The 22,045-nt window shown below is 46.3% G+C and overlaps 1 protein-coding gene across 6 annotated transcripts in view; it reads left to right on the top strand.

Annotated features, from left to right (window-relative positions):
* Nucleotides 1-12,463: 12,463 nt before the first annotated feature.
* IKZF1 (IKAROS family zinc finger 1) overlaps nt 12,464-22,045 on the top strand; it is an 88,991-nt gene continuing 79,409 nt past the window's right edge. For all 6 annotated transcript variants that reach the window (XM_030871340.2, XM_030871339.2, XM_030871338.2 and 3 more), the window contains exon 1: nt 12,464-12,588. The gene's annotated coding sequence lies outside the window, so the exon portion shown is untranslated. The remainder of the gene's footprint in view (nt 12,589-22,045) is intronic.

Genomic DNA, 22,045 nt, shown 5'->3' with positions numbered 1-22,045 from the left:
AGCAACTATACTCCAATAAAAATTAATTTAAAAAAAAGAAGACTCAGAGTACAATGGAAAGAAGAAAAAAAGAACCAACAAATCGTACACACACACACACACACACACACACACCCCTAGCTCTTGAGCATGCATTCCTTGAAGTTACAAAGTACACTTATACATTTTACGTTTTGATTCATATTGACATGCAATGCTCAGTGGCGCACTAATCCACCCTATGAATGCCACCAAGGAGCCCCACTTTCTCCACTCTCTTAACAGCAATCTTTTAGGTGTGATAAATAAAAAGTCATATCTTGCAATATATTTTAATTTTCATTTTTTAACCGCTACTAAAGCTGAATCTTTTTCTTGTATTCAGTGGCCTTTGTAAGTTGTATGATGAAGTGATTTGCCCATTGCTTATTGAGTTACTTCTTTTTCTTTTTTTTATTAATTTGTAAGAGCTCTTTGTATATGAGCAAATATATGTATATATGGACTTTCATATGCATTGCAAATATTATCTCAAGCTATCATTTGTATTTAAATAGTGGTCTTCTTGCCTTCTTTTTCTTTCTTAAAAAATGCTATCACAGAAATTTTCAAATATATACAAAAACAGATAATCATATAATGAATCCCCATATAGCCATCACCTCCATCAACAATTATCAAAGATATTACGAACCCGGTTCTATCCCTCAGCTGCTTTTTTTATTTATAATTGTTGTTTTGCTGGAGTATTTTAAAGCACAGCTCATTTTACCCATAAATAGATCAGTAGGCATCTCTAATTGATAAGGACATTTTGACATATAACTACAAGACATTTTCACAACCTATCCATCTTTAATACTAAGAAAATTTCACCTACCATGTGAAACTTTTTTGGATGATATATATCCATTTCAAAATACCACCCCCCCAGGTCATTTTGCTTAGGCTGTTTTGCCTTTTTAACCAGAGGCAATTTCATCTATTTACTTTGCATAATTTCTTATACACATTTCTATAATTCTTATCATATTCTCTTTCCCTACAAAGAATTTTTGCTCCACTCAGATGTTCTCTACACTTTCATCACATTCTCTTTTCTGAGCATCAGATGATTGTAGGCCTTTGAACCTACACACTGTTGTAATTCTGATCTTCATAGCCTCTCTTCAGTTTCAGCTCAACATTTCCAGTTGAAGTGACAGTGTTTGCTGAGATCTCAGGGTCTCCCTGCCCATTTTCCATATTGTAGGCATTTACATAGGCATTTGGGGAAGTCATGGGTTTTCCCCAAAGCATTTCCTACTTACCAACGGCCTAGCTCACAGCAGAGTTCAGAATTTCCCTCAGATCGATACACTTACTTTAGTCTGATATTAACTCATCTTCCTTAAATCTCCCCTTGCTGATGCAGGGGGCAGCCTTTTCCAAGAGTTCTGATCTTCACCAGGTGTCTCTCTCCTTTTACTCAGGAGGACTTTCCCAGGAAAATCCTGCTGCAAGCAAGAAACATCAAGCTTCTCTGTGAGGGCACTGCACAGATCAAAGGCACGTGGATCTTTCTCTCTAGCACGTATCTGTTTTACTTATGTTTCAGGTAGGAGAATTGTCTACTTCTTCCCTCCTTCTCACACAGTCCTGAAGTCAAACCATTCAGGTTTGGCCAAAGAGGTTTAGTCAGTATAGGTTAGTAGGTGATGGAGTTGCTGGTTGTGTTGTTTCAGGGTGTGATAAGTTCTGACTGCTTTTGGAAGTTAGCCCTCAGTGTTTGGGGACTTCTGGGGAGCACGGCACTAAAGGACAGAGGGAGGGTGGACTTACAGATAATGGGCCAAGAGCCTGCAGAGCTTGTTGCCAAGGCTATTCTCAGGTCTGTGCAAGCCCACAGGAAAACATGGCCAAAGCCAACATCAAGTCATGGAGGGTCATTCTGGGGAGACCACAGAGACCATCTTGTCAACCATTCCAATCTTATGAACAAAGGAACTGATGCTTAGGAAGGTGAACTGAAGGACTTGCCCAAGGCTGAAGAGAGAAGCATGACCAAAACCAGGTCACCTGACTCTAACAAGGGACACTGTCTGTCTACCCAACCAAACCAAACTGTCTCTGGCTGGTGACACTCTCCACCTACCCAACCTCTACCAAAGCTCAGAAGGCCAGGGATGCTTCTCTAAAGCATCTCATCTTGTCCAGAGCCTAAAATCACCTCAAGGGGGTTGACCACCATGGTCAAACTAATTCCAAGGGACTTCAAAGATAACTTGCTCTATCTGGGGTCCCATCAATTGCAATTCTGGAATCCCTCATCATGGACATCAGGAAGATGGGACTAGATATTGGCCTGTTGGATGAGGTAAGGTCTACTGAAACAAAAGAGAATGGTTGGCCTAGGATAAGATGAAAAATACGCTTCAAAGGGAATAGACTACTAACCCTGCTGTCCTCCGGAAGCCCCAATCCAACGCTTCAATTCCCTCCTACCCTTGGCCTGCCTCTGTCCTTAAAGTACTCAGTCTTTTGTCTGTGAAAAGACAACAGGATTGGGTCTTTAAGAGAAGAAATAAATAGTAAGTAGTTCTCCAGGTTTTCTGCAGCTATGTCTCATATTTGACAATCTCACACTCACCGACTTGACAGTCTGCTTTCGCTAATCCATATGCATATAAGGTGTATATTACCCCCACGTCTACGAGATTCTCACTTAGCCAACGACATCTGTCTGTGAACTGTCACGAAATGCTAGAATGATTCTTTTTCTTTTGTGGTGTCAATTCCTCTATCTGTCATTATGAACCTTGTTAAATACCCTCTTCCCTCCCCTTGTGAAAGGCATGAACTGAGTGCTAAGTTTCAAACATACCCCCTTAGCACATCCAGATGGGGAGAAAAAAAGCACATCTAGCTATCTACTTAATCAAACATCTACTTTTACTCCATCAACGGGGAGGAGGCCCTTTTGTACATTTAACAAATTCAAGCAATTTAGCAACTGGGTTAAAGCCTATGTAAAGTACTTCAACAACATGGGAAATGAAGACACTGGTCTTCTGTCTTAGAATTGGTTAATGGAAGACGTGAAGTCTCAAAGCGCGCACAACCGTGGGTTCTTACGGAGCTGCCCTAATGCACTGCTGGGAAAACCTTGTGAAGTTTTCCATCACGGGGGGAGGTGGGTTGACAGTCTTTGCCTGTGCTGTCAGTTCCACTGTGGGAGGCTCCTAAATTTATTATATCTAGGAAATGATTCTGGTGCAAGCCTATCTTGGAGGAAGCAAAGAAGCAAGGCATGCAGCTCGCTCTTCCGAATGTATTGTCTGTTATTACTACAAGGCTGTGGGCTGAATCTTGGCAACTCCATGGGCAGGGACCTTGGGCGCTTCTCGGTCTAAACTTGATCAAGGGGAGGCAGAGCAAGAAAGAGGTCCCATTGGCCTTTCTTCATCTACCAGCTTGACAAGCCCTAGCTAAACAATATATTCAGAAAGTTAAATGGAATCATCACAGTGGAGCAGCAGTGTTTTCCACTGGTGTGAATGTCTCCATCAAATACCATCTCTGCTAAGTCATCAAAATGCTCAATACCACCGTTAGAAGATCACATGTCAAATATTACGTTTGGATCAAGAAAGAGCTTTGTCTCTTTTTTTGCAATCTCCTCACTTTGGGAGGGTTCATCACCTCAGTTTCTTCATCCACAAAATATGAATAATAGCGTGGTCCAACTTTCTGGGGAGGAGAAGATAGATGAATGCTTTGTGCTGACTAGCTCAAAAGCCATGCAAATATAAATCACTGAGTACTGCACACGCTGCCCTGCTGCTGCTGTAGGCGCCTGGAGCTGTCACTGAAGCCTGCGAGAGCTCCAGGAACCTACAAGAAGTATGTGCTGGGAGAGCCAGGTCCAGAGTCTTTTGGTGGTGATGACTGAAACGCTGTTGTAGTGGAGGGGCAGCTGCTAAGTTTATGGTTATCGACCACTGAACTTGGACTTGCTCTGAGAAGCCTGCTCCACCAGGCCAACCAGCTCAAAGGGCATCAATCATTTGGTGCAACACTGTGTCTTATGGGCTTAATGGTATTGGAATCTGAAGGGCCAGAAGCTGCCCTTGGAAGTGAACAAAGGGCTGTTCACAGGCTGGAGGAGTGAGCGCAAGATGGACCTGACTTTTGCTTCACAAATAATCTAATAATAAAGGAATTAAACCAACACGCAGGCTCTATTGATCTATCATAGTGATTGAATGATCAGTTAACGCACATCTGCACTCTACAACTTAGCAAATGGAGCCAAACCTCTCAGTTGTATCCTCAGGTTAGTTACTTGGCTTGTCACCTTTTGGTGATCATGGAATGTGTCCCCAACTACAGTTAATCGTCTTACAAATGTATACAAATCCCCCATCTCAACTTGCACCAAGTACTAGCAATAGCCTTTGCTATCATCTATCAATCAATACATTATCCCTTCTCCCCAAACGCAGGGTCATTTACTATAACCTATTGGAAAATGCTGCTTGGCAAAGACTGTTTATGAGATATAATCATAGAAAATAAGGGGATATTATAATGAGAAGTCAACCCTTCAGTTTAATTGCAAAAGACTGTTTAAGCTAAAGGAAATAGTGTATCTGAGCTCTGAAGTGGAAATAAAGTTGCCAGTTTCTGAAATGCATATCATAGAAAATGAGTTCTTTTTCTTCATTAGAAAAAACATATCTGCAAGTAATAAGAATATTACGAGTAAATACTAAAAGAATACATAGCCATTGGCTGTGAGTAGCTACAGAGTACATTATATCTTTGAATAATTTCTAAATCACTGACTTAGAGAAATACTGAGTCCTGGCCTTGGTAAATTATAATCTGTGTTCTTATCCTATAGAAATGAAAAGGATCATCACCCCACACAACCAGAACAGGAGAAGTTTATTATGAATCTGAAGTGTTGCATTTGTACATTATTCTTTGTCTCCTTTTAGAAAAATAGCTTGAAAATGAACAGAATAATGTATGTATAAGGGTAGTGTGAACTAAATTGTCATATGCTCTATAGACCTAAGGAGGAAAGAAATGTGGAACTTGCTGTGCTGAAGTTGTTGTTGCTAAGGAAGCACTAAATAGGTGAAGGCGAAACCCTACGATGTTCATGAACCTGGTGCCCCAGATGGACGGAGGAACAAAGAGAAGGTAGGTCCTTCCAGCTCTAAAGCCAGGAAAAAGCAGTTCCTATGCAAATTTGAAAACAAAGATGACAACTCTTTGTTGTTTGACTTAAACAAAATTGTTTTTCCTGAGTTAGAAAAGTCAGATTAACCCTTCAAAATCAGTACCCATAAATGGAAATACCAGCTAACTGTTCTGGTCACTGTTGCAGCCACTGAGGAAACAAAGGAAAAATATTCTATCTTCCTAGAGAGTAAACAAAATAAGTGTTAACTCTACAACATGGTACAGATGATAAGGGCTGTAGGGAAAAAAAAGGAAAGAAAGAAGGAGAACAGGAAATTCTTGGGTGGGGGTGGGGGGAGGGTTGCCGTGCTTTACAGGGGGTAGAAGTGACAGTCTCTGAGCCAAGATGACATTGGAGCAAAGATTTGAAGCCAGCAGGAGGGCAGGCAGGCAGGTACCCGGAGGACAGTGAGCTGGTCCAGATGCTTGAAAAGTAGCAAAGCAGAGCCAAGTGGCTGGAGACAAGTGAGCAAGGGGCACAAGAGCTGGACATGAGACATGGGAGAGACACGAGGAAGGAGAGAAAAATCACACCTCCTCGGGACTTCAGCTTTAGTCAGAGAGCGCCAGCACACTGTCCAGCAAAGAAGCACACAATCTTACTTCATTTTTCTCAGGCTCTCCCTGGGTGCTGTGAGGGGCGAAGACAGAAGCAGAGAGTGACTAGGAGGGCCCACAGTTTGCAGATGGAAGGCGACAGTAGTTTGGACCAATATGGTTGCCATGGAGATGAGAGGAGGTTGGGTTCTGGATACCTGTTGGAAGAAGAGCTGGCACGAGGTCTTGGCAGATGGGATGGGAAGAGAAGGAGGCATCCAGGATGACTTCAAGGCTTTTTGGCCTCAGCCATTTCCAGTTGCTATTAGATAAGATGAAGCAGGTTTGAGGGGAAATATCAGGGATTTGGTCTGAGGCCATGGTAAATATGAGATGTCAATTAGATCTCCAGGTAAAGTGTATGAATCCTGATTTCAGAGGGAGGTCTGAACGGCAGATGTCAGGATACACGTGACATTGAAAACTATGTCTGGGGCCTTGTCTGGAGAGCTCCAGCATTTCAGGAAGGAGACGGAGAAGCCCGTGACACGGGAAAACCTGGCAAATGTGGCCTCACGAACATCTACCTCCCTGATGTCATCAGGTCCAGAAGAAATGTTTATGGGTGTTTTAGGTAAACTTTAAAGCCCTAGATCAACGCTCACTTACTACTCCTGGAACCAGCTGGGCTTTGCACCAACCAACCACTTTGAATTAATTCTTCCCAGCTTTTCTCAGATAAAGAAACGATCAATTTGCAACTTGGTCAAGGTGAGTCCCAACTGCAAGCCTGCAAACCCCTTTCAGGCACTTGGCCTTCTTCCTCACCTGCTTTCTGCTGGATGTCACCTTCCAAGAATCCTCAAGGACCTCCCTAAGCAGGGGAAAGGAAAGAGAGGGGACTATCATGGATTACCGGGCACCAGGACTGAAGATTTACATCCAGGCTCTCAATCAATCTTGAAGCCAACTCCATGAAGCAGGATTGACCTCTCCTGTTGTAGATACAGATAAGAACGTGATGCTCAGAGAGGTGATGTAATTCAACTAAGTTCCTACCGTGGCCTTACCTGGAGCTGGGAGAGACACAGATATCTTCAGGACAGTTTCCACTATAGAGCCCCAAATCTAAACCCCTTCTCCAAAACCATCCCAATTCCTCTACAGATGGGACAGGAAAGATTTATGATGTATTAACACTGGAAAGAGAAAGTTGCTATAACAATACAAAAACAGCTAGACTCAATGTCTATGTACTTTACAGATTGGAAAGCCCAGTCACAAACCTTCATCTTTCCTGGATGTGTCGATCTGATCCCTTTACCAAGACTGGTGCTGCCAAGATTGGCAACTTGGCCTCAGGGGAAATAAAACACTGAAAGTGACCTGGAAAGAAAGACTTTCCACCAGCGGGAGGAGGATGTCTTAAAGGTCCTTAATGAGTCCTTGGAGGGATCTCAGCTCTCTGCTGGGACACAGGGCATAGGCAGGGGGCATAGCTGAGAGAAGTGACCGAGATTTGTATCCCAGCCCAACCACTTAGAAACTGAATACTTCAAAAGTATCGAACACTGATTCAGTGCTAAGTGTCCATTCAAGGTTGCTTAGCGCACATGGACTCATTCAGACTGTGGACGTTACTGATGAAGATCTGACTGTTGGTGGTGGTGTTATATTCCCATTTTACGGAAGAGGAAACTGAGGCCCGGGGAAGCCTAGGAGCTTGCCAAGCTCCCAAACGCAGTTTGGCTCCAGAGTCTGGCCCTTAACCTTCAACCCCGGGCAAGCCACGCTCTCTGAACTTGAGTATCCTCGTTGCGTTGTTAGACGGAAAATAACCTGGCAATAATAGTCTGGCAATGTGCTCCACAGAGCTGGGCTCAATAGAGCTGTTACCTGAATATGACTGTTTGCCTTTGGTTAATTGTCTCTTTTGAGGAAACTCTTCTAAAGCCCCCAGCGCTTCCTACACCAGCTCGAGTACCACAGAGCAGCTTCACCCTCTGTGTGTCCGCAGGCTTTGTGTCTGAATACCACAGAGCGTTGCACGTCAAAATGCAGTTGTTTCCACTTTTCTGGATTAGCAGTTAGAGGCCCTTCAGGGATAAGACCACATCTCATGCTTTATGGGGACTACCTGTCTCTCAAATACCACCCGCAAAGGCAGGCGCTCAATGGATACATGCTCTTTGCATAAACGAATAAATGCATCCCACCGGAAGGTGTGACACCACCAGAAATAGTGTTCCAATCCCGAACTTACCCCATACAGTCAGTGGGGGGAGGGTGACACTCAGCTCTCGGTTTTCTTTATCCTAATCTGTTCAGATCACTTCAATATCTGCTTTTCTTTTACTCACACAAAACATCTTTTCATTGGAAGGCTTTTGGGTGATTCTATCTCCTCCAAATCACTATATCTGACTCAGTTTGTTTTTCAGTTGCTTCTAAGCAAACGATATTGATAAAAAGTCACTGTTTTTGAGAGTCTAAGTGTATTCTTCTTACAAATACCAAAGGGAATAAGGTGAAAAAATTATCGTAAAGTGGGAAGGATTTGGTTGTCAGCTGCATCACATCCTTGATTCAAAACCCAGCTGCACTGCTGCATTTCTCTGAGTTTCAAAACCAGGAGCCACGGAGCCTCTGGGGAGGACATGGTGCACCCTGAGGGGTCTCCTTCTGGGTCCCCAGGCATTTCCCACCCAGTCTCTGCCAGCTGGACGGTCTTGGCTCTGCATGAGCCGCCCCCCACACCTCCCCACCCCTGAGTCCTGGTTCTTCACTTCCAAACCCAAGAAGTGAACCCCAAGGAAAAGGGTCGAGGCCTTGCCCCAGGCTGGAAAGCTTTGGTTTTCAAAAACAGAAGAAGCAGAAGCTGGAGATCATAAAAACTGGGAAAAAGAAACCAGAGCAGCAGAGCCCTTGTTGCAGAAGTTTCATCCCAGTGCTTGGTCTTTTTCCTCAAGTTCATGATCCTTCACACCATACAGAACCACAAGCGTTCTGTATGAGTTTCACACTACAGAAAGATAACAGAATTTCATTTTTTACAGAAAACTTTACCTATTATTTAACAAGATACTTACTATTTAACAAGATACTTACTATTTCTCAACTGCTGGAGGCAAAGGGATGCTCATTTTATTGCTGTTTAATAGATTTCCTTAAAGAAAAAAACACCATCATCATCGTAATTACTTACATACATTATCTCATTCAATTTCTCTGAATTCTAGCAACACCATTGGAAAGTAGGTATGCTCTGCAGGTGACAAACTGAAACTCAGAGAGGTTAAGTAACTTACCAAGACTCACACAGCTAGTAAGAAACAAAACTAATAACCACACTTATCACCTCAACTATCCTTTTCCTCTACAAAACTCACTCTCCTTTAAAATGCAATCCAGGCTCCACCAGAACAAAAGCACCCGTAACTGACTCCATTATTATAGTAAGTTCTGAATAAGTAGACTTTGATTAATTCTATAGGTGTTTTTATTCTTCTGAGAAGATTATCTCGAAAGAAAAAAATGGTAATTTAGCAATTATTGTCTGAATGAACTAAGCTATTTTTAACACTCTAACGTTATGGAAACAGCTATCTATCTGTATCTATCTATCTATACACATATATATATATATTTCTAAAGAAACAAAATGACACCTATAACTTTTTAGAGGATCACACCTGTTTCAATTTCCACTGATACGTTTTCTCCTCCAATGTGTTTTTTAATGTTTATCGTTTTTATTTTTTATCGAATGAAAGATTCTTTAAATTATATAGTCCTTTACACTTTAAAAAGTTTCACACACGTGGTTTCACGTAATCCCATAATAACCCTTCTTTTAATCCCCTACCCCTATATAGATCCTCCAATATGCTTCTACTGTTGTCTTCAGCAGCTTTAACTTCTGATGGAAGGGTCATCTCTGGCCCCACGGAGTCTTATCCACAGACCCAGGTTACAGGCCGAGTTCCTTCCGCTCCACCTCTTTGCGGTGGTACATGAGACTGGCTAGTAATAGTAGAGTTCATAATAAATAATAATTACTGCTCACAGAGTCCTCCTCTCTGCTATGGCAAGAAGCATATGGCAAGGAGTTTTGTATGTGATCTACTTTATTCACCAACAATTCTGGGAGGTAGCTTATATTATTACCGTCAATGTGTAGATGGGGAAACTGAAGCTCAGAGAGGTTAGTGACCTCGGTCAAGGTCACACAGCCCAACGGCCTGGGCTCCTAGCCTCATGCTCTTCTGCCTCAGGAGGCTTTGCCTTGGTGGGATGAACACATCTGAGTCCTTGACACGCACTCCTGGGGACCATGGCACACATTTAAAGAGAGGAGCCTGGGGGGCGGAGCTAAGAGTGTCGCACTCATCCAAGGTCATGACCCCTCCACCGGGTCATCTGCCTCCCTTGGGGCCCTGCACCCTATGTTTATTGCCTCATTGAATCTTGACAACGACTCTTTAGGATGAAGTAGCGTTTATTTCTTTTGCAGATAAAGAAGACGAGGTTCAGAGAGGTTCAATAACTTTCCCAAGGGCACACAGGTAAGGGAAGGACTAGGAATTAAGTCAATGAACCTTCTACAAGTCCAGCCTCCTCTGGGCTTTTAAGCACGGAGTTAACTGTCTCGGGGTCGCAGAAGGGGTCCAGCAAGAACTTGGCGCATGCTGTTTGTAGCTCAAGGATGGTAGGAGAGACTTCTCCCAGGGATGGCAGAGGCAAAGGTGGTCAACAGGGCCCCTGGCCCCGCCACGAGCAGCCTCCTTAGACGGGCCACAGCCTTCCCTGGCCTCACTCAGCTGCCCGTTCCCTTTGCCCGGAGCCACTTCTCTCCACTTGGAAGGCCTGCCCAGCCTCCCGCTTCGAGGCCCCAGAGCCCTATTCTCGCTCTTCCCATGGAAAGACGCGGTCCCGTTTTGTTTGTCCTGCTCGCAGGGATGCGCCGGCCTTTATCTGAGCCTTACCGATGCGCCCCTGCAAGTCTTGAAAGGCCGCGGTCTTGGCTCGTGTAACAGACCCTCCCCTGGCGCCTGGGCGGGGGTTGGGGGCGATGCCCAGCACAAATCTGTTGAATTCATGACTCCTGCTCTTCTGCTCAAATTGAGCACTCTCGCCGGGCTCCTGCCGGGTGGGGCCTGCCTGATCAGAATGACGGACTCCTCGCGGAGGACGAAGAGGTGCGCCATCAGAGCCGGCATTCCCGTTTGAATCGATACTCAGCGCCTTACACTCCCGCTTCGGGGCTCGCGGAGGGAGAGGCTGAGGCGCAGAGAGCCGAGGAGGGGTTACAGGTTTGCCTTCCGAGCCGCCCGCGCCGCCGCCGCCGCCGCCGCCGCCCTTTCACACTCGCGTGTGCACACAGGCCAAGCCGGAAGGCGCGATCCTAACTTGTGCCTCGAGCGGGTGGGAGGGAAGAGAGACGAGAGGTATTCCATTGGTTGTCTGGGAAAATGAATTGCACCTTCCCCTCACTTGCGGAGGATCAACTTTTCCCACCCCCTCGGGTGGGCACTCATAACCTGGGGTCGCAGCCAGAACCGGGGATGCAAGTGGCCCTAGCTGGAGGGAAACGAAGCCGGGCGGGCAGTGGGCTGCCCTAGACGTCGGGGAAAGTGCTTCACGGGACCCCGAGTGCCCCGGGCGGGCGAGCACGCGGGTGCCCCGACGAGTGGCCCGGGGCACAGGGTTGCGGGTCCCCGGGAGGGCGCCCCGGCTTCAGCGGCCCCGCACGCGTCGTCCGCGCCGGACCCCCAAGGGTTAAGCGCGGACCCCGCGGCGCGGTGGCAGACACGCCAGCCAGCCCGGGACGCGGAAAGGCGGTCACCGCCGGCCGCGCGGGGCCGCGGCGGGATGCGGCGCTGGAATGAGGAAGCGCGGCGGCGCGGGGAGGGCTGGGGCGCGCGGGCGCGGGGGTGGCGGCGGCGCGCCCAGCGGGCCCGGCACAGGCGAGCGGGCTGTAGCCGGCGGCGGCGCCAGCAGGTACTGCCCGTGCCCGCTGCCGCCCCGAGAGCCTGGGCTCGGGGGGGGCCGGCGTCCAGCCCAGCGCGGCGGCAAAGTTTGCGCGCGCGGTCCCGGAGTTGCGGTCGGGACGGCGCAGCGCGAGCGGGCGACCGGCGGCAGAGGCGACGCGCCCCGCTCCGCGTCCCGCTGCGAGCCCCGTTCCGAGTCCCGCACCGCGCCCGCTTCCGAGTCCCGCCCCACGACCCGTCCCCGTCCCTCTCCGAGCCCCGCTGCGCGTCCCGCCCCCCTTCCGGCTCCTGTCCCGCTCGGTGCCGGAGCGTGCGCGGGGTCCGAGGCGGCGGCGGGGCAGGGCGCGCCGGGACCGGCTTGGCGCGCAGCCCCAAAGTTTGTGGAGCGCGGGCTGCGGGCGCGCGCTCGGGCCGGTCGGCCGCAGGTGGCTGAGCGCTGGCCCGCGGGGGCGCGGAGCGGAGCCCAGGTGCGCGGCCCGTGGGCGGCGCTGTGCGCGCGGGACGGGCCGACCGGCCGGGAGCGCGAAAGCCTGGTGGAGGCCGGCGGGGGGTGGGGAGCGCAGAGGAGAAATGGGGAACAATGCGAGTGAGCAACTTCAGGAAGTCATTGTGAAAGAAAGCTGGGAAGAGCTGGGCGGCCGAGCGAGCCGGGCGCTCTGACAAGTGCCTGCGCGGCCCGCGCCCGGGGCGGCGTCTGCGGCGACGGTCCTGGGTCCCCGCGGAGCGCAGCCGAGCCCGGGCGGGACGCTTGGCCGCGGCGAGGGGGCCGAGCAGGCGAGCCCGGCTCCGAGGTTGCTCTTGGCGCCCGAGGATCGGTCTTGGACCCCCAGAGTGCGACGCACACATCCACGTGAGTGTTTCCAGGTAGAATTTCCGTAGGAAAACGTGGATTAAAAAAAGAGAGAGAAAGAAAGAAAAGACGAGGCGGTTAGATGTGTAAGTCCTGGTTTCGCTCGGGTCCGCCTCTCCCCTCTGGGGACAGTGGGAGCGCTGACTTTTGTCAAAGCCTGGGCCACTTGGTGCTGTGACTGCAGGTGCAGGGCAGGCCGGCCGCGGGACACCTGTGAGCCGCCCCGCTGTCCCCGTGGGGAGGACACCGTGGTCCCTGTCGTGTTTAAATCGATCTACGCTTATATAGTGAGATCACGGAAGTCAGCCTTTATAAAGTCATTCATAACGCGCTTTCTTTTCTTATTTTTGACGTGAGAGCTTTTTGTTTATACTGTAAAATAAACAGATCGAGTCTGAACTTGCTTTCCGCAAAATCGGAATTATCCCGGTTTGAAAAGTTGGTAGTACTTTTGCCTAGTGCCGTTTTGGCTGTCAGGTTACGAAACCCCTCGGTCAAAAGGCGTCGGGTTACTTGCGACTGTATTTGAAACGTGTTTGAAAAATTCGTCAAGGATCCTTGGTGATTCCTAAGGAATCTCCTGAAGGTGTGATTGTTTTTTCTTCTAAGTTGGAGGCACGGAGTGTAGCATCTGGAGAAGCAAAAAGGGTTACGATTCGATTCGCAGGGTCTGATCCGGCACTTCCAAATGCAGCTTTCAAATGCAGTTCCCATTCTCTCTGGACTGCAGCCCCCGGAGTGAATGTCAAGGCCCTGTGCTTCCCTCAATTTCAACACTCAAAATTCCCCACCCTGCTCCCTACGGGGTATTTCAGCTCTGAGGTACCTTATTTTAAACTTGGAAAGACAAACTGGTATTGAAGAAATATCTCCTTCACCTTCTGTTAAAAGTTAAAAAAAAAAAAAGGAAGCTGAAAATATTTAATATGCATAATATTTAAACTTTCATGGAAATTTCAGTGATTTTAAGGATTGGTTCACTTTGGTTGAGGGGAGAGTGGAACCTGCAGGAAACGGTCTGAGCCTCTTGAATTCACTGCTTTGTCTGAAGATGTTTATTTGTTGAGGTTATTTGGATTCATCTTTTATATGGGATTTTTAAAGTAATAATTCAAGTATTATGTATATTATATGTGTTGCAATTGTTTCAGTGACAAATTAGATTATTTGATATGTGGCTTAAAATTTAAGCAGTCACAGATATCTCTAACCGGAAGATTACTTGCTTACATTCCAGATTATACAGAACGTGTTAAAAAATAATTTGTGTGCACAGATATAAATAATGATGTCGCATTTAAAAATCCTATACAACTTGGGTTTGATATAGTGTATCCGATTTCAGAACTTCCCATGGTCATACATGTTTATACCTTTTTTACATGGGAAAAAAATATGTGTTTCCTGGCCTCAAAGTCCACCAGAGCTGAAGACCAAAACATGTCACTGAGTTAAATGGTCAGGTTTTCTTCCCGTCCTGTTTCTTGGTGATAGTTGAAGGCAGCAGTTTCAGAAACTCCTCCTTGCTTCTTTAATTCATCAATATTTTAATGAAAGTGCTACATCTTGGGAAACTACATATCCTCGGAAATTCAGGAGCATCGTAACAATAAAAGCCCATCATCACGGCCTCGTGGGATGAGCCCACAGGTCCGTGAATCAAAGTATGTTGCATTTGGGTCTTTTGAGAAGTATGTCTGAAGTCTCCTGAGAGAAGGTAACCAGTGGTTTCCTTGCAGCCATTTCCCTTGTTGAAAATTAAGATCACAGCCAATTTCCTGGCCAAGAGGCTGCAGCCAGTAGTGCTGGGACCACTGTGTCTTCCTCACTGGAGGCCTAGATTCTGAGGATCGTGGTTCTTTGGTTTGGGGATCTTTTCCCCTTGGCTTGAATTTGTGTGTCTCACGTTGGGTCCTGTGTAGGAGCATATTGTCAATATAAACGTCAAACTCTTGAAGTTTGAGGGGACCTGGTGTATATATACAGTCTACTACGTGCCATGCTGTGAAACACCTCCACCCCACCTGTCCACGTGTCGTGTGTATCCTTCACGGTTACATGTGTATTAATAAATACAGGAAATAAAGACATTATGTGACCATATGCACACACACAGGGAGTACACACAGCGTGGGGAGAGACGCAGGGGGCAGAGTGGGAAAGGGTTATAACATCAAACACACCTGACCTGAGTACGAAAGCCCCTCCTTTTTGGGTTTTGGTTGGTTAGTTTGATTTTTACCTTTTACTAAAACAAGACAGCTTTTCCTGCTTGGAATGGTGAATTTAAGCGTAAGTGACGTTAGTACTCTGGGTGTCTGCCTCATGTATTTGCAGTTAACCCAGAATTCATCAAGGGTAGCAGCGTTCAGAGGCGTTTTTGTTTCTTTTTCCCGCCTCTAATATTTGTCATTATGAAATACTTTCACTACGAATTAACTCTTGGTTTTGTTGCCTTATTTGAACGGAGACTTATATCAGTGGATCCAGCTCACAGAGAGCGACCCTTTGGGGTTGACTGACAGCCCTTGCTATTTCTCTTTTTTTAAATTATTATTTTTAAAATTTCATTGAGGCATAGTTGATTTACAATGTTGTGTTAATTTCCGCTATTTCTACACACACATTTTTGGGTGCTGTGACTCCCACTTGTGGCCATAAGACCTTGCCCCTCCAGCCCTGATGATTACCGTTAGTCCCTGTCTGGTGTCGGTCCGTTTGTACCTGCAGAGCCCTCAGGCATGTGTGTGACATCATTCCATGTCACTGGAGAAAACACAAGATGTAAAAGCGACAAGTGACCCATCCTTTTGAGGCTGACAAGGGGAGAACCGTTGATCCAGTTGACACCTTGAGACAGATCATTTTGGTTTTGCTCAGAACAGGCACATGTACACGTGTGATCCAGACCTTGGGCAGGTTGCATTTCAGAGCATAGGCATTACACACACACACACACACACACACACACACACACACACACACATACACACACACACACACACACACACATTTAAAATCCAGATGAGGAGGGAGACAGGGGTTCATCAGGGACGTGGGCCTCCCAAAGCAGACTCAAGCCACACCAGCAAAACTGGTTTTATCATGGGGTCGACCAGATGCCCACCCTGGTTTCTCCACGGAGACCTGGCATGTTGTTGTTCTTCGCAGTGTAATAAATGACTCTGCACTGCAGGTTATCCTTCGGCATCTCCTGTGATATATGTTCACGTCCTTCCCTTTTCAGTGTCGTTGCTTTAATAGCTTGTGTTTGACATCACTTCGAAACGTTTGATGATAGTCTAACAAATATTTGTAAGACGTTAGGGAACATTAAAAGTGAAATGCTGCATCAGTACAAGTGAAACAGAGCAAACAAAAGAAGCTTTGCAGAGAGCCCCAGGGGGGAGAGGTGGGCAGGGCCCACCCTGCTTTGGTGTGTATTTGGTTGGGGGCCAGGAGTCACTCCTGAGAAGGGCCTGGTGGGGAGGCAGCCCAGGCCTCCTCTGCAGGAAATGGCCTCATCCCTTGAGTCCGTCTTTTTTTCCTTCTCCTGTTTTGCTGCAATGAACAGGTGGGTGGATGCCTTGGGTGCCTCCCACGATCCACCTGGGGATGAACTGTGAAAAATGGTGAAAACCCCGAGTCCAGGCCTGGGGGCCGCCTGCCTTCCCCACCACAGGCCTGGCTCTGTCTCCCTTCTCCCAGGGCCGTTTGTTTCTGCCTTTGGGGTGCTCAGAATGCCTGTTGACTAAAAGAGGTCCCGCTCCCACCCGCCGCAAGCCCGCCAAGTCAGACGTCCTAATCTGTAAACCCGTTTTGGTCAGGACAGGAAGCACGGGCTCCCTTCCTGCCCGTGTTTTCCTGAGAGAAAACTACCTTCCCTCCTTTTTTGCATATTTGGCAAATGGGCCCACCTTCCTCTCCACCCCAGTGGAAGGCGAGGAGGGCAGTGACGAGGTGAAGGAGACAGCAGGGTCCCTTGCAGGTGGCTGAGTCCAGGGGCTTCTGCGCAGCTCAGGGTCCGAAGGCCCCAGGCCTCCAAGGTAGGACTGGGGGGCAGCCCCCCTGGGTCTCCAGGGGCCACAGGCTCCTGGGTGAGATCGCCCATTTCTTTGCTGCTTTTCCACAGATGGGATGTTCCCAGCGTGCACTCTCCTCCTTCCCAGGGCAGCCTACAGCCCAGCCCCTGCCCGGCACCCCTCCCGTTGTCTGTCCTGGGTGATGGAGAGCCTCATTACCTTCCATGTGCTCTCTCTGCTTTCGGGGGTCCCCGCTTCACCTCCTGATGGCTTACGGCACAGGGCCACGGCTTAACGAATTGCTGAAGATGGGCCCCAATGAGTGGGAAAGCTCCTCCTTCAGCTTTTCTCATTCAAGTGTGCAATGATTCGTTTTTCTTCAGCAGTCAGCTCACTGCTAAAAGAAATCTGACTCTCTTCCTGCCATGTTCGCGCCAAAAGTGAGCTCTCATGGACGTGCAGTTGGTGCAGGGCTTCTGGGGTGTGTTGAGGGCAGGTGCAGTGTGCGAGGGTCCCAGCTTTGTTATTTCATCCCTTCCCTCCCTCCTTCCTCTCTGTCTCTGCCTCTGTGTCTCCATCTTCCTTCTGTCTCTCATGTGTGGGGTTTTTGCAGAGACGACTAAGAACTGCATAAAGAATTTGTAAATGACCTTACACATGCTGAAATAGACTTCTGGGCTCCATTGTGGAGTTCACATGCTAAAATTGACACTCGAAAGCTTTTTCGGGCAGTTTGAAACTGTCTAAAATTGAACAAGATGGTTTGGATTAGAGTCCTTTTCTAAAGCTAGGGGTTCCACGGCGAATATTGATTCATCAGTTTTTGGTAGATTTTTGTTCTTACATCAAACTTTCACTGGCACACTTGGAGCATATGAAATAGCACGTGAGACACCTCCTTAGACCAAATGGGGAAAATGTTTAATTTAGAATCTTTAGGAGAAATGAAAATGAGGGATTGATCTCTTATAAGCTGACTTTGGAGGCACTCTGAAATGAACTCCGGTGCTTTTAATGGAAACTAGAGAGAGCCGGCGACCCCCTGCTGTGAGCCCCACTTTGAGCCTGAAAAAGTGACCTTTACTTCCTCCTTTGTGCTGGGTTTTGTGTAGGGCAGTGATATTCAAAGAGATCCACAGTGGAAACATATTGATAAATTGTGTATCCTACTTCATTAAATTAAAAATCATACTGCTAATTATCTCAGGTGGTGAGAGATAATTGCAATTAATTACCATTTAAAAATGGTTTAGAAATTTCTAGTGCATTTCTACCTGCGTTTTCTCACTTCTCTCTGGAGTTGTGTTTGTTTAACCTGAATTTCAAGAATTGTCAGTTTAATTTAGAGCAGATAGCCTTTTGTAAAAGAAATGTAATTTGCTGGGAAAAAAAAAGTAAAACATTGAAAATAAATAATTTAAACTTATTTAAGGGCTGCAGAAAAATCTGACTGTAGTGTTTAAAATGAGTTTTCCTATATTTTGCTCCCTGATGGATATGAGCATTTTCTGCCTGATTATACATAAAGATGTGCTGATTTTGTAGGCCTGAAAACGAGGAAGTTGTAAGCCTCTGTGAGGTTCTACTGACGACACCCTCCCCCCCGCCCCGGGTTTGCATGAGGACATTGTGGGCTGAAGGTTGTGGATGACAGAACGGACACCAAGCAGTCCTTGTTGGGCCTGATACCCACTTGGAGGGCATATCCATATGGACCTTGTTACGTGTTCTGTTATGTTGGGCATTTTGTCCTTGGGATCCTACAAGGTTTGGGTTACAGGATAGCTCAGCTCTCTGTCTGTCACCGAATACAATGGAAATCTAGAACTTTTCTTGCTCATTTGGTCCAACTAAAGAACCCATTCAGAATATCAAGTGGTATCCTTCTGTGTGATTATTTTAGTTACTGTCAGTAGCAATCACTGTTACCAAATCATTGATACATTTGTACTTCCTTTACCCTTCTCAGATACAACTGAACTTGACTTAAGCTGACCCATTTGAAGCTGGGGTGACCAAAGTAAATTCCCAAAGTACTGAAGCTGCTAAGAGATTAAGCTGCGATTTAAGGAGCCTGATTTTTGAATTTACATTCTGTGTACTATGAACTTGGTTTTGAAAAGTGAATAGAGATGATTTTTTAAGAATTTTTATAATAAGGCACTTCATTTTAATTCATTACAGCTGATAATTTAATTCATTACAGCTGATAATTTTGGGGTGTTGTAGACAGAACTGATCTCAGAATGCAAGTCCTTTAGGGAGAATTTCCCATTAACCTGGAAACCACATGGCCTTAACATGGAGAGTCAGCCATCAGGATGTCTGCACCCATTTCTCTCTGGAGCCAGCATCCTATGGTGCTCTGGAATACATTTTCTCTCTCTGTTTGCATCTAGATTTGTAGCTCTTGTTTCCCCACCAGCTAGGCGGGAGAGACTTTTCTAAATTTAAAAAAAAAAAAAAAAGTTATATGGTAAACTGGATGGTGTCCTCGGTGGGAAAATCAACAATAGCTTTTCAGTTGTTGTTGATAAATAGATATGTATGGATTGCAAACACTGGGTATTCCTGTGGGGATTAGCATAATTTTACTTCCTTGGGTCTAAATGACATAAATATAGCTTTAAAAAGAAGTCCAATGGCCTTTGTAGAAACCTCAGTATGACAGGTATGTTTTTCGGAGTGTTATGAGTAGACACGTGGATTTTGCTACCGTATACAGTTTTAATTTTGAATTTTTCATGTCCGCATAAAACTTCACTGCTAAGAAGGCAAGAGGAGATACTGTATTCATGACAGCATCTTGCCTTGCTGAGTAAAAAACTGAGTTCGTATTGTAACTTTGTATTTATCTATTTTATAAAAAAATGAAAAAAAATCTTTGAAAAATAATAGGAACACAAAAACTATTCCTGGGTTCCTCTGTCTCTTCACTTTGTAATGACAAGAGATCAACACTTATGAGAATATCCGTGTAAATCATTATTTTGGTCCAGTTCCTACATTTTTCTTTAAAGATGGAGATGTCACTTCTGTTGCACAGTTGCTGGCCAAGCATGAAGTCTTCTAAAATCGGGAAGAAGGTAGAAGAAAATGATCTAAACTTAGACTTTTTACTTAAGTGATGAAGTGTAAAAGGCCATTTATATTTGAGGAAGTGACTTAGGAAATGGCCTCTGATGACGGCCAGAATCAGGAAAAGTCCTCTAAAAGAGTATGTAAATTCTGAGTGTGTCTGCCTCTCCCAGGGTTGCTGAATAAACAGCAGTTACTGTTAGTAGTTTGAGAGCCAGTGTACAGGGGTGCACACGTGAGCGGGTCTAGACACACAATAGTTGTGCAGTGCTGGACCTTCCTGGGGCACCTGAAACCCAGCTCTGGACCTGTTTTGAAAGCACAAACTGTCTCCAGCTCTGTTTTCTGTATTATTTTCTGATTTCTAATATTTCGCATCTTTTTTCCTGCCTCACTTCGAGACAGGTGGCTCCATGATGGCTTTTACAAATAGTCTCACGGTTCTTTTCATTCTGTATTAAATCCCTCCTCACTAAGAATGTTTTCAGACTGCAGGGTTTTCAGCTGTTTTTTGAAGAGGCTTCCTGAGTTCCCCCTGACCCTTCCTCTTTTGCATATCAGTTCCTGCCCCTAGAAAAAAAATGTGAGGACAGAATTGCACATGGGAGCTAATTTGCCCTCAGAAAGCAGGTTCACAGCAGAACAAACCGCTGGAGGAAGAGTTCTCTGTAGCTCAGTTTAAAAAAAGTGTGTGTGTGTGTGTGTGTGTGTGTGTGTGTGTGTGTGTGTGAATGCCTCAGTTAAATATGGGGGAGGGGGGGTGTGAAAGCCAAATTGGATTCCCTGCCATCCTGTTTAAATCTTGTTTTTCATTGTTATTTGCACCAGCCCTAATCTCTGTGGAATAATCATGAAAATGTGTAGATTGGCAGCTAATTTTTGAAAAATGAAAAGACTCAGAAATGGAATAACTGGGCTCCGAAGTTGTTACGTTCTCCCGACCTGTTTTGTCAAGTTGTTAGGAAAACCTCTACGGTCCCCAGAACCAGACACAAAGACCCTGCATACTGCCTTTGCTTTCTCTTGGAAAGTTTCCTTTTTTAAGAGACAGTGTAATTCACAGTGATAGGGTAGATTTGCAAAAATAAAATCTACCAGTCTGAAGATCAAAAGACTTTCTCTCAGCAGGAATAATGGGCTTTATTAAAGAGGTCTGTGACCTGAAACATTTTAAATAGATTATAGGCTTGGCCCGTGTTCCCCCTTCAAAATAAGCGTCATTGAGATTATAAGGAAATAACCCCAAACGTAACTCTAGTGCAACCTCACTCATCAGGGAGGAAAATAACCAATAGCATCCATTTGACCAAATAACCAGAATTTAACTACATTGTAGAAGTTTTGTGATGAAGTTTGCCTTAATTGCGGGGTATTACAAAGAACATGCTTATTTTCTGTGAAGATACAGGTAACACCCATTCCTTATCCATTTATACATTTAACATTTGGGACCGCCGCCCAAGTGGTCCTGGGTTCAGATCTCAGCTCTGTTGTCTGTTTAGATGTGTGGCCTTGGGCAGAATACTTCTTTCTTAGCCTCGGTTTTCTCATCTACAAAATGGAAAGAATAATATGGATTATGTATAATAAGAAGAATACAGTTTAATTGTAAGGATTAAAGATGCACACTTAGCAAATGGGGATTGAATACTAGATCTACAGTGGACACTCTGCCGGGCGCTCAGATGAGACAAGAGGACAACGTGGGTGGTGTCCAGGCCTGTGGGGATTATAGCAGTGACATGCCAGGCGCGTGGTAGTTGCTTCAAGAAAGCGAACTAACCCCGGTATCGTTTCCTTTCCCTCTTTTTCTGGCATATATAAGGCACTCAAGAAAGGCTATGAAATATTTCTGGACAGAAGCTCACCCACGTGGTTCGTCATAGCACATTTGTTGTGCTGTGTACTTAATTCTTTAATTGCCATTAATCAGGGTTGCTTGGAGAGTCATCAAATTGTGATTCGTGACAAGCATCTGGCTTTTCATTTTGACTTCATTAATCCAGACTCACCGTTTTGGGTTATGGAAAAGCCCTGGCACCTCAGGGAAAGTGCTGTGAGGGGAGGCGGCTGAGGAGGGTCTGGGGACCCCTGCTCTCCCCGGCCCTTCCCGCCTGAGTGGTCCTCGCAGGCTCCTGCCGAGCCATTCTTCGAGCTGCTTGCTCTCCGGCGGGTAGAAATGGGGCCACTCGTCCTGGAGACGTGCCCGGGCTCCTCTCTCGGAAGCCACGACTGCCCAGGGCTGTTGGGTGCTTGTCCCCGGGGAGGCGTCCAGGTTCCAACCCCCGTGGGTATGGGAGAAGGAAAAGAAGGCGAGGTCAGGGAGGGGCTTCCAGAAGGTCTTGCTGTCCTGGCCA

This window comes from Globicephala melas, chromosome 9 (assembly GCF_963455315.2).
Source record: "Globicephala melas chromosome 9, mGloMel1.2, whole genome shotgun sequence".
NCBI classification, from domain to species: domain Eukaryota; kingdom Metazoa; phylum Chordata; class Mammalia; order Artiodactyla; family Delphinidae; genus Globicephala; species Globicephala melas.
Note: the sequence above shows the minus strand (reverse complement) of the source record. Positions and strands in the feature narration are given on the sequence as shown.